Here is a 12,479-nt window from a genome sequence, read left to right as displayed (position 1 = left end):
CCACTGAAGTATTTATGGATGAAATAAGACTACTTGTATTTGTTTCCAAATAATCCAGAGGTAGAGGGAGAGAATGCGGAACTGAGCCATCCAACTACCAGTTCCAATCGCATAGGATTATAGGGTCGCTTCTCCCATTACAGCAGCTAATATTTATTGACCACTTACTAAATATCAAGTATAGTTCTCGCATATTTATTGTTGAGGAAACTGCATCTCAGGATAGCCAAGATTAAAATCTATGTCTGTTGGACTCCACAGTCCAAGCTCGTAACCACCACAACACACTATCACCACTAGAACTGCTTGCCATTCCATTGTTAGACCATTAGAGGAAGAATGTTCCTCCTCATTTTGAACTAAAATCCATCATCCTTGTAACATCCACCCTATTTTTCCTATATATAAACATAATATTCCATATATTCTTTCAACGAGTGTTTACTGAGGGCTAACTACATGCAGGGCTCTGGAGAAAGATGATGAAAAATCGTCTCTGCTCCCAAATAGTATCAATATCATAGAAGAGACTGACTAATAAAAGTGATGGTACAGTATGATAAATGCCACAGAAAATATAAAGGTACTAAGAGGGGCAAATAAGTCAGAGGGAAAGGACTTCCAGAAAAACTAAAGCTGAAGAAAACACTCAAAGTACAAGTAGGGAATAATGAGAACTACAAAGCTTTCCAGGCATGGCTAAGGTGTGAAAGCAAACCATTTATAGAAAATAAAAATATCCCATAAACTGGACTACAAGCTTTGTACATAAGTACCTGAAAGAGAGGCAGGTTTGATTCCTGCTTCTGACCAATTACTGGGCCAATCTGAACCTAGGTTCTCTAATCTAGAAATCTGTGCCTCGGTTTTTTACCACACAGGATGAGAATTAAGAGAGAATGTATACAGCACTTGGGAAAGCCTCTCTGAGCAGTGCCTCTACTACAATGTTTTCATTCTGGGGGATACAATTAAACATTGTTTAAATTCAAGTCACTTCGGAAAAAGATGATTTTAAAATTAAATGTAGTCCCTTTTCAAGCATGTGAAATTTCCATAAAATGTAACTTAGCTGGTAATAAACTAATAATCAGGCTGGTCTGAAAATCTTTTGCTCTTTAAAATATATGGAAACTTTAAGACTTTACAGTCAAAATTCTTGTATGAGTAACATAAACTGCTATTTTTAAGCAATAGTACTCTGCATAAAGTAATGAGTAATACAAAAAAACTAATTTCAATTGGCGATTACCCCAATTCATAAACTAAACTTGTCAAGGAGCACTACCAATATGTGAAAAAGTTGACCGTGTTAAATCCTCAGGGATGAATACCAACACAGCTTGGCTAGCTTTATTATTATTCAGTTCTAAGTAATAAAGCTGATTTCCAATCATGAGGAAAAGTTGCTCAAAATAATTTTTATTTCTGATCCCTAATATGCATTTCATATTGTTTCTTCTTTCTAGAAGTCAGTATTATCACAGCAAAAACAGTAACCAATATTTACTGGAAGTTAACTATGTGTCACACACTTTTGCTAAGAATTTTAAATATTAACTCATTTCATGCCTAGAAAAATTCTAATAATTTTTATAAAAATTATTTTTTCTAATTAAAATAAATTTTATAATTGAAAACAAAAGGCATCCCTAGGACAACTCAAGAAATTAAGATGAATTACTGGTACAATATTTTCAATTAAACATTTGAAGGACATGGGTTAAATGGATAAAAATAAATGAAATCAAGAAACTCAACGTAGTGTTATCAGTAGTTCGAAAGAACAAAAAAATCTATTCTACCACAAAAAGCACATTCCCCTTATTTGACTTCTTGATAATTAGAAAACAGAGGATTTCACTGCCAAAAAAAAAAAAAAAGTTAAGCTGTGATTTTTATCTTTTTCCTTATCAATATCTGAAAATTAATTTTAATTCTGTATCTACTAAAATTCCTCAAAGCACTACACTTTGGAAAGTAAATAATTCCCAGCACAGGAGGTTAGCAGAGTAGAAATACCAATACCTGATGAAGAAAGAGAAGGTTCTAGTTTTAGCCAAGATCTAAATTGTATATATGCAAATTTGGGCAGGTCATTAAACTTCTCTGAACCCAAATATGTTTATTTATTTCGTGATGGAATTGGATCCAATGACCGTAATTGTGAAGTGGTGAGTATACTTGTCTGGTGTACTTGTTTGTTAGAAGGAAGGCAAGGGTTTGACTTCCCAATGGGAAAAATTAATCAGTATTTGCTATCTCACCAAATAGCTTGTACTCTGGAATCAGGCTCAAGTCCTATCTGGACCAGTCACTAATAACATGACCTTATAGCCTTAAGTCTAAATTTCTCATCTGAAAAACAGAGTTAAAAACTATACCTATCTCATAAGGTTGCCATGAGAATTAAGTGAGACAATACATATATCTGCCAATTAAAATTCATTATTACTTATTATAATGTCTCTAAGGTATTTTCTAATACTTGCCAAATAGTTTTGTCACTGTTAGCACAATCATCATCATCAAGGAGAGCAAAAAACAATGGTTGTCTTGTTGCTATAAATGTTATAAAAAGTGAAAAGTTTATTGTTCTGAATATTCTTCCTCAACAAAGCAAGCATCAGTATGTTATACTGTGTATATGAAATTTGGTTTACTTTTATTATAATAGAAATTAAATATTTCAAGGTAGGTCAAAAAAAAAAGTTTAAGGAGAGGGAAAAAAAATGGCATAGATGACAGAGGCTCTGTTCATCCCTCTGGCGACCAAATCAAAACTGTGATGAAAACAAGGAGCACCAGCAAGGAAAAATCGCCTGGGATCTTGATAAACAAGCCATACAACTAGGGAGAAATTCAAGAAGTCACCCTGCAACGGCAGAAGGTAGGTCAGGGCGAGGACGCGGGGCTGCCTGGTCTCCAACGGCTGAGACGGAGACTGCGCCAGTGGCAGATGCCTCTTAAAGGGACCGCATCCATGAGCAGATTTTCATGGTAATGGACCTGCTCACGCTGAGCACCAGTGCGGATTATCTGCGCACAGAGGGCACCAGGGATTTATAGGGAGACATTGCAGAGTGAGGGTCTAGGTAAGACTTGCTGGGTACAGAAGTATCCAATGGAAGTATCCATTGTTCCCTGTTGAGCCCTCCCCACTACCAATGCACAAGACACAGAACCGCCACAACCTTGACATTATCAAACTGGATAACAGAGGTCGCTCCACCCAGAGGATTCCCTGAAATCCCTCCTCCCCCAACTCGCAGCCCCACCCAAGCCACATCCAGATGTAACCTCAGCGAATCAGGTGCTCCTTGCTGAGACTCATACTGGTGGAGGCAGCTGGCCTCAGTTTCTGGTGTGGCCTTTTGAGGCAACTATAAGCACAGCATCTGTGGATTGCTTGCTGAATCTTAATAGGCGGCCCCTGAGGAGTAGAGGCTTGGGCTAAATTTGGCCTGCAGCTGAACCCCTCTCAGGACTGTGCCACTGGACATCTACTTCACAAATCCACACTAATAAGACAGGGAGACTTAGAGCTTGCTTAGTATATAGAAACAGACATGGAAAGACAGCCAAAAATGAGAAAAAAAAGAAGCAGAAAACATATGAGAACAGAACAGAGATCCAGATAGAATGGAGTCAAGTAATCTAACAGATACGGAGTTCAAAACACTGGTTATAAAGATGCTCAATGAACTTTTGGGAAGTGTAGAGAACTTCAACAAAGATAAAAAACATAAAAATGGCAATGGAAATTATAAAAGAGAACCAGTCTAAAATGAAGAACAAATTATCTGAGATGAGAAGTATATTAAATGGAATAAACAAAGGAATAAACAAAGTGAATAAAGAAAAGGATCAAATGCCCTATCTAGAGGACAGGAAAGCCAAGAACATACAATCAGAATGGCAAGAAAAAAGATGCCAAGCCTATAAAAATAATTTAAGGAGAATATGGGATACTATTAAGGGTCCAAATATCCGTCTGATCAGCGTACCTGAAGAAAATCAAGATGTTGAACAGCTGTTTGAATAAATAATGATGGAAAACTTCCCTAACCTGGTGAAGGAAATGGACATTAAACCCCAGGAAGCTCAGAGAATTCCAAAAATCAGGGATCCAAAGAGGGCCACACCAAGACACATCATAATTAAAATGCCAATGGTTAAATACAAAGAAAGAATATTAAAAGCAGCACAAGAAAAACAGATAATTACTTATAAGGGAACACCCATATGAACTGGCAGCTGATTTCTCAGGAGAGACTATGCAGGACAGAAAAGCTTGGCAAAAAATAGTCGACGTGATGAAGACCCAGGATCTACGACCAAGAATTCTTTATACAGCAAAGCTATTAGTTAGAGTTGAAGGACAGATAAAGAGCTTCCCAGACAAAAATAAGCTAAAAGAATTTATCACCACCAAGTCAGTATTACAAGAAATGTTGGAGGGACCTCTTTAAGAAGAAAAAACATGTATCAAAAACAGGAATAAAGAATAGTAACAACTACATTCCTATCAATAAGTACCTTAAATGGAAAAGAATTAAGTGTTCCAACCAAAGGGTAGAGTGGCTGAAAGCATAAGAAGACAAGACCCCTACATATGAAAAGAAAAGGAATGGAAAAAGATATTGCTTTGATGGACCTAGAAGGTATTTAAGTCAGACAGAGAAAGATAAACACTATATGATTTCACTTATATACAGAATCTAAGGAATAAAAATAACAAACTAATCAAAAACAGACTCGCAAATATAGTGGGCAATTTGGTGACGGACAGAGGAGAGGGAGTTTTGGGGGGCTGGGAGAATGGAGTGAAGGTTTAAAGAAGTACAAATTAGTAGCTGATGGATGGTCACGGGCATGGGAGCACAGCATGGGCAATGCAGTTAGCATTAATACGTTGTCTAGGTGGAGGGTCAGGGAGAGAGGGAGTAATTGGGGGGATCGTTTTACGAACTATATAGATGTCTAACCAATGTACTATATACTTGAAACTAATTAAAATAAATAAATTTAAAAAAACAGTTTAAGGATTATTTAGTGTATTAATTTTCTCTTTCAATTTATTGACAGACTGTTGGGAAAAGGAGGGAAGGGAGGAAGGCTGATTTTTTAAATTCTCGAGTGACTTCTTAATTTAGCATAAATTATGGAAGAAACATCTTCTGTCATAAAAAATCAGTTTGCTACTTCAATGATGTGTATAACGAATTAGTGTTACCAATTCCATCAGTTCTTTATAAACCTTCAACATCTAAAAAATATTTATATTTCTTAAGTACATTTAAACATATATTATTAGTATAAAATAGTGTATTTAATAAATTTTATCAATTATATTTATTCTAGTTAGAATGGAAGGATTGCCAGCTTCAACTCCTCCGGGCAAATCCTGGTACTAAATTCTAAGAATACAGGTTTGAAAATGGACTAAAGACACAGTGTGTAGCCTAATATGAGCCTCTTAGTGATAACCCTGAGGTTTGTGGGGAGGAAAGAAGGGAGAAGAGGACATTTCAAGGAGAAGTAAATGTAAGTTAGATTTTAAATGCTACAGAGGAGTCCAATAGACAGGCAAGGAATGAGGTTTGGCACTAATGAAACAAACAAACACAAAAAGAGACAGAAAATCAGGCTGGGAAGGCACACATGTGGCAGATAATTAAAAGCTTCATTAACATGGAAAATGTTGCTTGGAATTTATCCTGAAGAGATGATCAGATCCACATTTTAAGAAGTGCATGTGTACTGTGATGTCATTAGAAAAATGACTACGAAGGCAATGAGGACTTTAAAGAGAAGAAACTAGAGGCAATTCGTTAAGACGTTACTGCAACAGGCTAGTTAAGAGATTATGAAGGTCTGATCTAATGCCAACAGAGTAGATGGAGGCATATATATACACATGAAAAGCGTTCGAACAATCGCTTCATTTGTATTTATTCATATACCTATACAAACTACATTACTCACATAAATATTACAATATTATATTCTGTATGTGTGACATACACACAAATGCATTATTCTAGCTACTCCTTCCTCACAGCGACCCTTTGAAATGGTTCTTAACTCTATTTTACAGATACAGAAACTGAGGCTCAAGGAGATTAACTTCATCAAGCTCAATTAAAAAATAACAGAACTAGGATTCGAACCACTAAGAATCACTTAAATCCAACATTTAAAAGGGTAAAACCAATTGGGGAGGAGGCATAGGGACTCAGATAAAGATTAGATCAAGGCAGAAGATCTCTAACATGGATCTCACGCAAACAACCACAAGAAACAATCTTAACAGAAGACTACTGATTAATCTCTGAATCCGTCTTAACTTTCAAGAAGAGAAAACTAAAGTTTCTCTAAGGCACTGCCATTGAAATGAGCATTTGTTATTGCTTTGTTCTTTCTATTCTTCCCTATATTCTCTTTGCTATCATTTCCTCCTCTATTTTGTTGCTAGGCTGGGATTTAAAAAACTCTTTCATCCCTCTACAGGACGTGGGGGGCGGGGGGGAAGCATAGAAAAACAAACAGAAACTTGATTTTACTGGAGTGGCCTTATTCTTGTGTATTCAAAAAAGTGCGAATAACCTGATACTAATAATTAGTGTGAATTTTTAAAGTGTGTAACAGCATTGTACCTAACTGCCCTTTTCTTTTAGAAACACACACTGAAATATTTATAGATTAAATTATATAATGCCTGGAATTTGCTCAAAATAGTACAGGAGGGAGATGTAGATGAGGCAGGACTGAACATTACTGATGGTTACTAGGACTAGATGATGGAAACTTTAGGGCTCATTTTGTTTATTTTATTTGAAATTCTCCATAATTAAAAAGCTTTGAGATTTATTCAAATACTACACAAAGGAGGAAAAAAATAAAACAAAAAGTGCATATATAAAAAAATCATATTCTCATTAACTTTCACTATAATTTTAAAGTTGGTTTTCCAAACTAATATTTGGGTTGTAACAAAAAAAATTCGCATACATTTGAAGAAGCATTCTGTTTCTAAGTGTGAATTTAATTAATAACCCAAAGGAAAAATTAGTCAGATGGTCAATTAAGCTACACAATATTCCCACTCTTATTACTATAGACCATAAATTAATTCCCATTTACTAATTCCACAGGACTTAAATGTACAACTTGACATATTTAGAGAAGTTAATTATTACAAATTCTTAAATTAAGGGTTTTTAGAAAATGCTCAAAATGTACTGGGTTACAAATGTTTTATGTAATTACAAATCTCTGTAACATTAAATAGTTTTGCAAGTTTCTTCTTAATAGTAAAAGCCTTGTTTTGCATATATCAAGAATATATGTCAACTAAACATTCAATAGGCATTGAAGTATATGTTAACTGGATAAATAAATAATAAGAGTCTTTAGAGGGAATGAATGTCAAAGCAGTGAAGATTGGACATAGTGATTCCAGGCCACTTTTGTTGGAAAAAAGAGATAAAGCAATACCTTTAGAGAGTATCAAGACTGGAGAAACTTTTTTAAAGTTTGGGGGGACCTGAGTATGTTTTCAAACAAGTTTCAGAAAACAGTCCTTCTAGTTCAGATTCTGTCACTCACTAGCTGTATGAACTTGGACAAGTCACTTAATTTCAGAGTTCAAATATAATTCTCTTCCTAACAGGAAATTTATTTATTGTTTTTCAAACTTACTTTGGTTATTCTTTCATATTTTATACCTATCAGCCAACCAGGTGTTCCGAAACAAATACTCAATATTATTACTCTTCTCTAGATAGATCAAATTACAATTCACTTATTTGTGAATAAATTCTAAGCTATCATCTGCTGGTGTTCCTTTATGCTTCTTAGGTCACTCTTACATTCCTCTATAGAGTTTCTTTATTCGAGACTGTCAATTCATATGCTTATATGTTGAATTTCATCAACTTTTATTACGTTTACATTTACAACCCTGTTCTTAATTACAAGCAACAAACCTCATTAATTTGAACTGTTTCAACAACTTTCATTCTTTTTCCTCTGATCTAAGTCATCTTAATTTATGGCGATAGCCATTTAGTTTTGTGTTGTTGATATCCTGAAATAAATCGATTATATTTTCACTTTTTTCCTAACTATGACTGTATAAAATTAAAACTTCTGAACTACCTCATTTAGTTATAAGTTGAAAGGGAAAGCAGAAGAGAAAAATCGAGATAAGTTAATGCTATCTGTAAGTACCCCTCTCTTCCTTCCCTTAGTCCCCTCGTTTCCATTTCTACTGCTAGATCAGTTTCAATACATCCTAACATTCTTCTACTGACCATCCATTAGCAAACACAACACAGCACCTACTGAGTTCCAAGCCCAATGCTAAAGCAATAAAATGGGGTAAGATGACTTAAGCTCTGCCTTCAAAGCTTGCATACATTAAAGGAAGAGACCTCCTTGTCAATGAACATGACAAACACAATATAAATATTAAAATTAATAAATACCAAAATAGAAGCATGTACTGGGTGCTTTGAAAGCATAAAAGAAAAAAATGTATTACTTGCCAAAGCTAAGGATATCAGTACAAAAAAAAGGGAGAAACTAGTTAAAAAGGTGTTTTCAAAAGCTCAGATAGTAAATATCTAACTAGTTTAACTAGTTAGAATGTCAAGTACATTTAAGTAATTAATTCAGTAACCAATTTACTACCCTTCATTGAAGTGCATCTTAACTGAAACTATAGGACAAAGGTTTAGTTTGATAAAGTGTGCTCCTTCAGAATATCCTCAAAGCTTTTGTCATTACCTCGACACACAAATACCTCTACCCCACTACTCACCCTTCCTTCCTCCCCACTGTCCAACTGTTCTAATATTTTTTATTTGGCACTCGTTAAAATTACAATAACTATATATATACACATATATATACAAACACACACACACACATATATATATATATGAAAAGTGCCTTCTAAATTTTGAAAACCTATAAACTATATGGGAATTATTATATGGCCTACATTCAAGACTCCTTATGAATACTTTAACCCCCTACTGTGACTTGCAGAGCAGATGTTCAATGAATATTTGATTTAAAAAGCTCTGGTGACATATGAAGAATTACTTATTACACTAATATTAAGTATCTCATAAATGTTAAATTAAAAACAATTCTTTAACATTACAACCTACACATGAGGAAATAGTAGAGTGTAGTAGCTAAGAGCATGGATATTAAAGACAAATAGCCAGACTTCTAATCTAGTCCTGTCACTTAATTAGCTGTGTGATCTGAGCAAGCTACCTCTCCCAGTTCTTCAATCTTCTCAACTATATAAGGGGATGAAATTAGGGATTACCGAACATCTAAGTCACTGTGAGAGTAAACTCATATAGAGTTTAAACCAAAACCTGATACAGGGTAAGCTCTAGACTCAACAGTAGTAGTAGCAGTGGTATTACCATCATCAGAAAACTTAGATATTTTTTAAAACAGAAATACAAATAACACCTTTCAAAAGGTGTAGACTAGATATGGAAGAGGCAAGCACATTATGAGTTCCATTTTGGGCCATATTCAGTTTTTAATCCTGGCTCTGCAATTAGTCAGCTATATGACCAAGGACAAATAAGTAACCACAAGCAAGTTATTTCACCTCTGAGCCTCAATTTCTTAACTTGCAAAATGCGATAACATCCCTGTATCCCAGGAATGTCCCAAGGACTAAAGGAGTCAAGGTATTTAAAGTAAACAGCACAGTGCCTGGCACGCCATCAAAGTTATATTTGTTCCTTTCTCCTATCCCCTCATATCTCATTTACTTTTCATCTCATTATTATAAAGTTCATATTATGTTGAACCATATGAAAAAACAGATGACTACTGACAAATTCACATGGTTCTACCTAATAATACCATACCCATTCACAAATGGAGAAAATACGTTCGGGGAGAGTAAATAATTTACTCATGGTAATCTGTACAATAAGTAATGGAGCTAAAACTAAAAAAATATGTTTCGAGATTTAATAATTTTTCATTTGGCCAGCTTACTAATTAGTTCAACGAGTCCTGCTCAGGATGGGAGAAAAGAATAATTTTAAAAATGATTTTGTGGAGTGTCTATGTGTGTGTTGGGGGATTTAAGGGTTTAGGGAAAATTAGAGGAAAACATTAATGGAAGACTATGCATAACTACACTAATTCAGAAAGTACCACTGGATGTAATTAGAAACTTTACTAATTACAAACCCCACAAACAGGTGAACATTAAATATCCATCCTGGAGAAAGGTTAGACATATTCAATACCATGGAAGATTTGATTGACAAGCACAAAGAAAAGTTATATTAAATGTATTTACTTTGACTCACAAAGGTATACCCTAAGGAAGTGGAAAAAGAAAAAGTTAGGTTTTTCTTCTAATAGTAAGAAATACACTATGGTAGTAAAACCGTATATAACTACTAAGTTTTCCTATAAATTCCACGAGGGCTTTAGTATCAGGTCACTTAAGCTATATTTGGGATGTCTGTTCAACATAAAAAGTCCTATCAAAATGCACAATGCTAGTAAATAAATAACAAATGTTAACAGAACAAGGCCCCATAAAACTGGTGGAATATTTAACAGTGTCAAATAGTCACTATGATTGGTCAATGTATCTATTCTACTTCTCCTTGATTTGTCATTCACGTTTTCCTAAATTGCATGAACAAAAAATATATATATATAAGAACGAGGATAATAAACAGAAACTGGGTCTTTCAACAGATTTACAAGAGAACAGTTTTGCTTTAATCCTCTCATTGGCCTCTCCAATTATATAATCATTCCGTGGCAAAAGATTACACGGTTCTTTCCCTACACTGAAAAGGAGCTGGAGAGGGAAACAAGTGTGAAACAGGTAGCCTGGTAATGTTACATTTCCTTCCACCTCACTAAATTGTCTGCCTCTTAGTACTCAGCTCTTAATTTACAAGACCTTACCCTCTAGCCATTATAGATTTTTTTTTTTTTAATCCCACAACAACTGGCAACTATTCGCGTGCTACAGATCCCACCTAACATCGTCATTTCCAGAATCCATTAGGCTCGCTTGTCCCCGGGCGGTCGGAGCGAGTTGTCATCGCTCGAAGAGCAGTGTTAATTACGATAACGTCTGTGCAGTTCGTCTCAACTCTCCGAAACAAAAGTCAGGCTGAACTGGGCTGCCTCCCGCGGCGCGACTCCGAGCGCTTGCTCTTGCCCACCAGGTTTCGCCGAAACCTCCCGAGGGTGACCTCTACGCCTCGGGATGGTGCCTCGCACATCGTTTACTGAGACCCCTGGTCCACGCTGCTGCTTCACCCCGCTCAGCCTCCGCGCTGAGCCCGGCTCCAGACTTATTCCGGAACTCTTTAGAACCCCCTCTGCGACCCCGGGCCCCCAGCTCCAAGTCGCGCGCGCCCCGCCGACAGGTAACCGGGTTCGGGCTCCCCGCCTCGGGCGCTCGGGACCGCGCAGTTAATGAGTAACGCGCCTATGCTCCGGGTAGCGGGCGCGGAGCCGCCGACGCCCACCCGCGGCCCCGGGGAGTGCCCAGATGCCCAGAGCCCCGCACCTGCCTGGGTCCCGGGGCCCGCGTGCCGAGGAGGGGGAGCGCGCTCGCCCGGCCCGGCAGCGGGACAGGATCTCCGCGCGCCGCGCCCTCCGCCGTGCCCGCAGCTGCACCTGCCACGGCAGTCTCTCCGGGCCCGCTCGCGGGAGGCGGGCGCCGAGGGGGGCGGTGCTCCGCGCCCCGGGCCTCTCCCTCCCGCGGCTGCACTCACCTGACGAACCCACGGCGGCCGCTGCCCGCGCTAAGGGGCGCTCGCAGAGCCGCAAAGAGCGCGCCCCGACGCAGCAAGAGGCGGAGAAGGATGGTCGGCTGACGCCGCTCCACTCCGCCGCCGCGGGCGCACCGCGCTGGGAGCCGCCGAGGGAGCGGGAAACTGCGCCTGCGCCGTGAGCTGAGCCGGGAGCCGGGAGAGGCCTGGCCCCGCCCCGCCGTGGGAAGGCGGGGTTCGGGGCGGGACAGGGGCGGGGCCGGCGTAAGGCCCGAGGGGCCGACGCGCTCCCGCGCCCCCTGGCGCCAAGCGCGGCTCTTCGCAGGTGCCGAGACGCGGGCCCCAGGTGCAGCTGCGAGCGGTTTCCCTGGGAACGAGTACGAGCCGGCGCTGAGCCGTGTTTTCCTGGACTCGAGAGCCTGTCTCAGGTTAACTTCGAGTGTGCTGGGCTCGCCAGGAGTCGGAAAATGAACCTTCGATGTGAGTTGAGGACTGCTAGAACCAACCTGAGACTTGGCGTAGGTATATACCCTACCACGTGGGAGTGGTGGTGGAGGAGAGTGGGAAGACTGGGGGTCGGATAGAATCCGATCTCCGAAGGATGGGGAACCCATTATTCCAGCAGCTACTAGGGCATTCGAGGATATCATTTCTGTACCTTCCTTCTCTCATCTTTTGTGT

At 38.6% G+C, this 12,479-nt stretch overlaps 1 protein-coding gene across 5 annotated transcripts in view; it reads right to left on the bottom strand.

The window, feature by feature from the left end:
- The window catches only part of RAB3IP (RAB3A interacting protein), a 43,009-nt gene extending 31,032 nt beyond the window's left edge, over positions 1 to 11,977 (bottom strand). For 3 of the 5 annotated variants that reach the window (XM_023520756.1, XM_011374171.2, XM_023520763.1), the window contains exon 1: positions 11,802 to 11,930. The gene's annotated coding sequence lies outside the window, so the exon portion shown is untranslated. Of the gene's footprint in view, positions 1 to 11,801 lie in introns of all 5 variants that reach the window. The other 2 variants (XM_011374162.2, XM_011374147.2) reach the window with 2 other exon arrangements.
- Positions 11,978 to 12,479: the final 502 nt, after the last annotated feature.

The sequence above is a fragment of the Pteropus vampyrus genome, unplaced genomic scaffold (genome assembly GCF_000151845.1).
Source record: "Pteropus vampyrus isolate Shadow unplaced genomic scaffold, Pvam_2.0 Scaffold9, whole genome shotgun sequence".
NCBI classification, from domain to species: Eukaryota; Metazoa; Chordata; class Mammalia; order Chiroptera; family Pteropodidae; genus Pteropus; species Pteropus vampyrus.
This window is presented reverse-complemented; position numbering and strand designations above follow the sequence as displayed.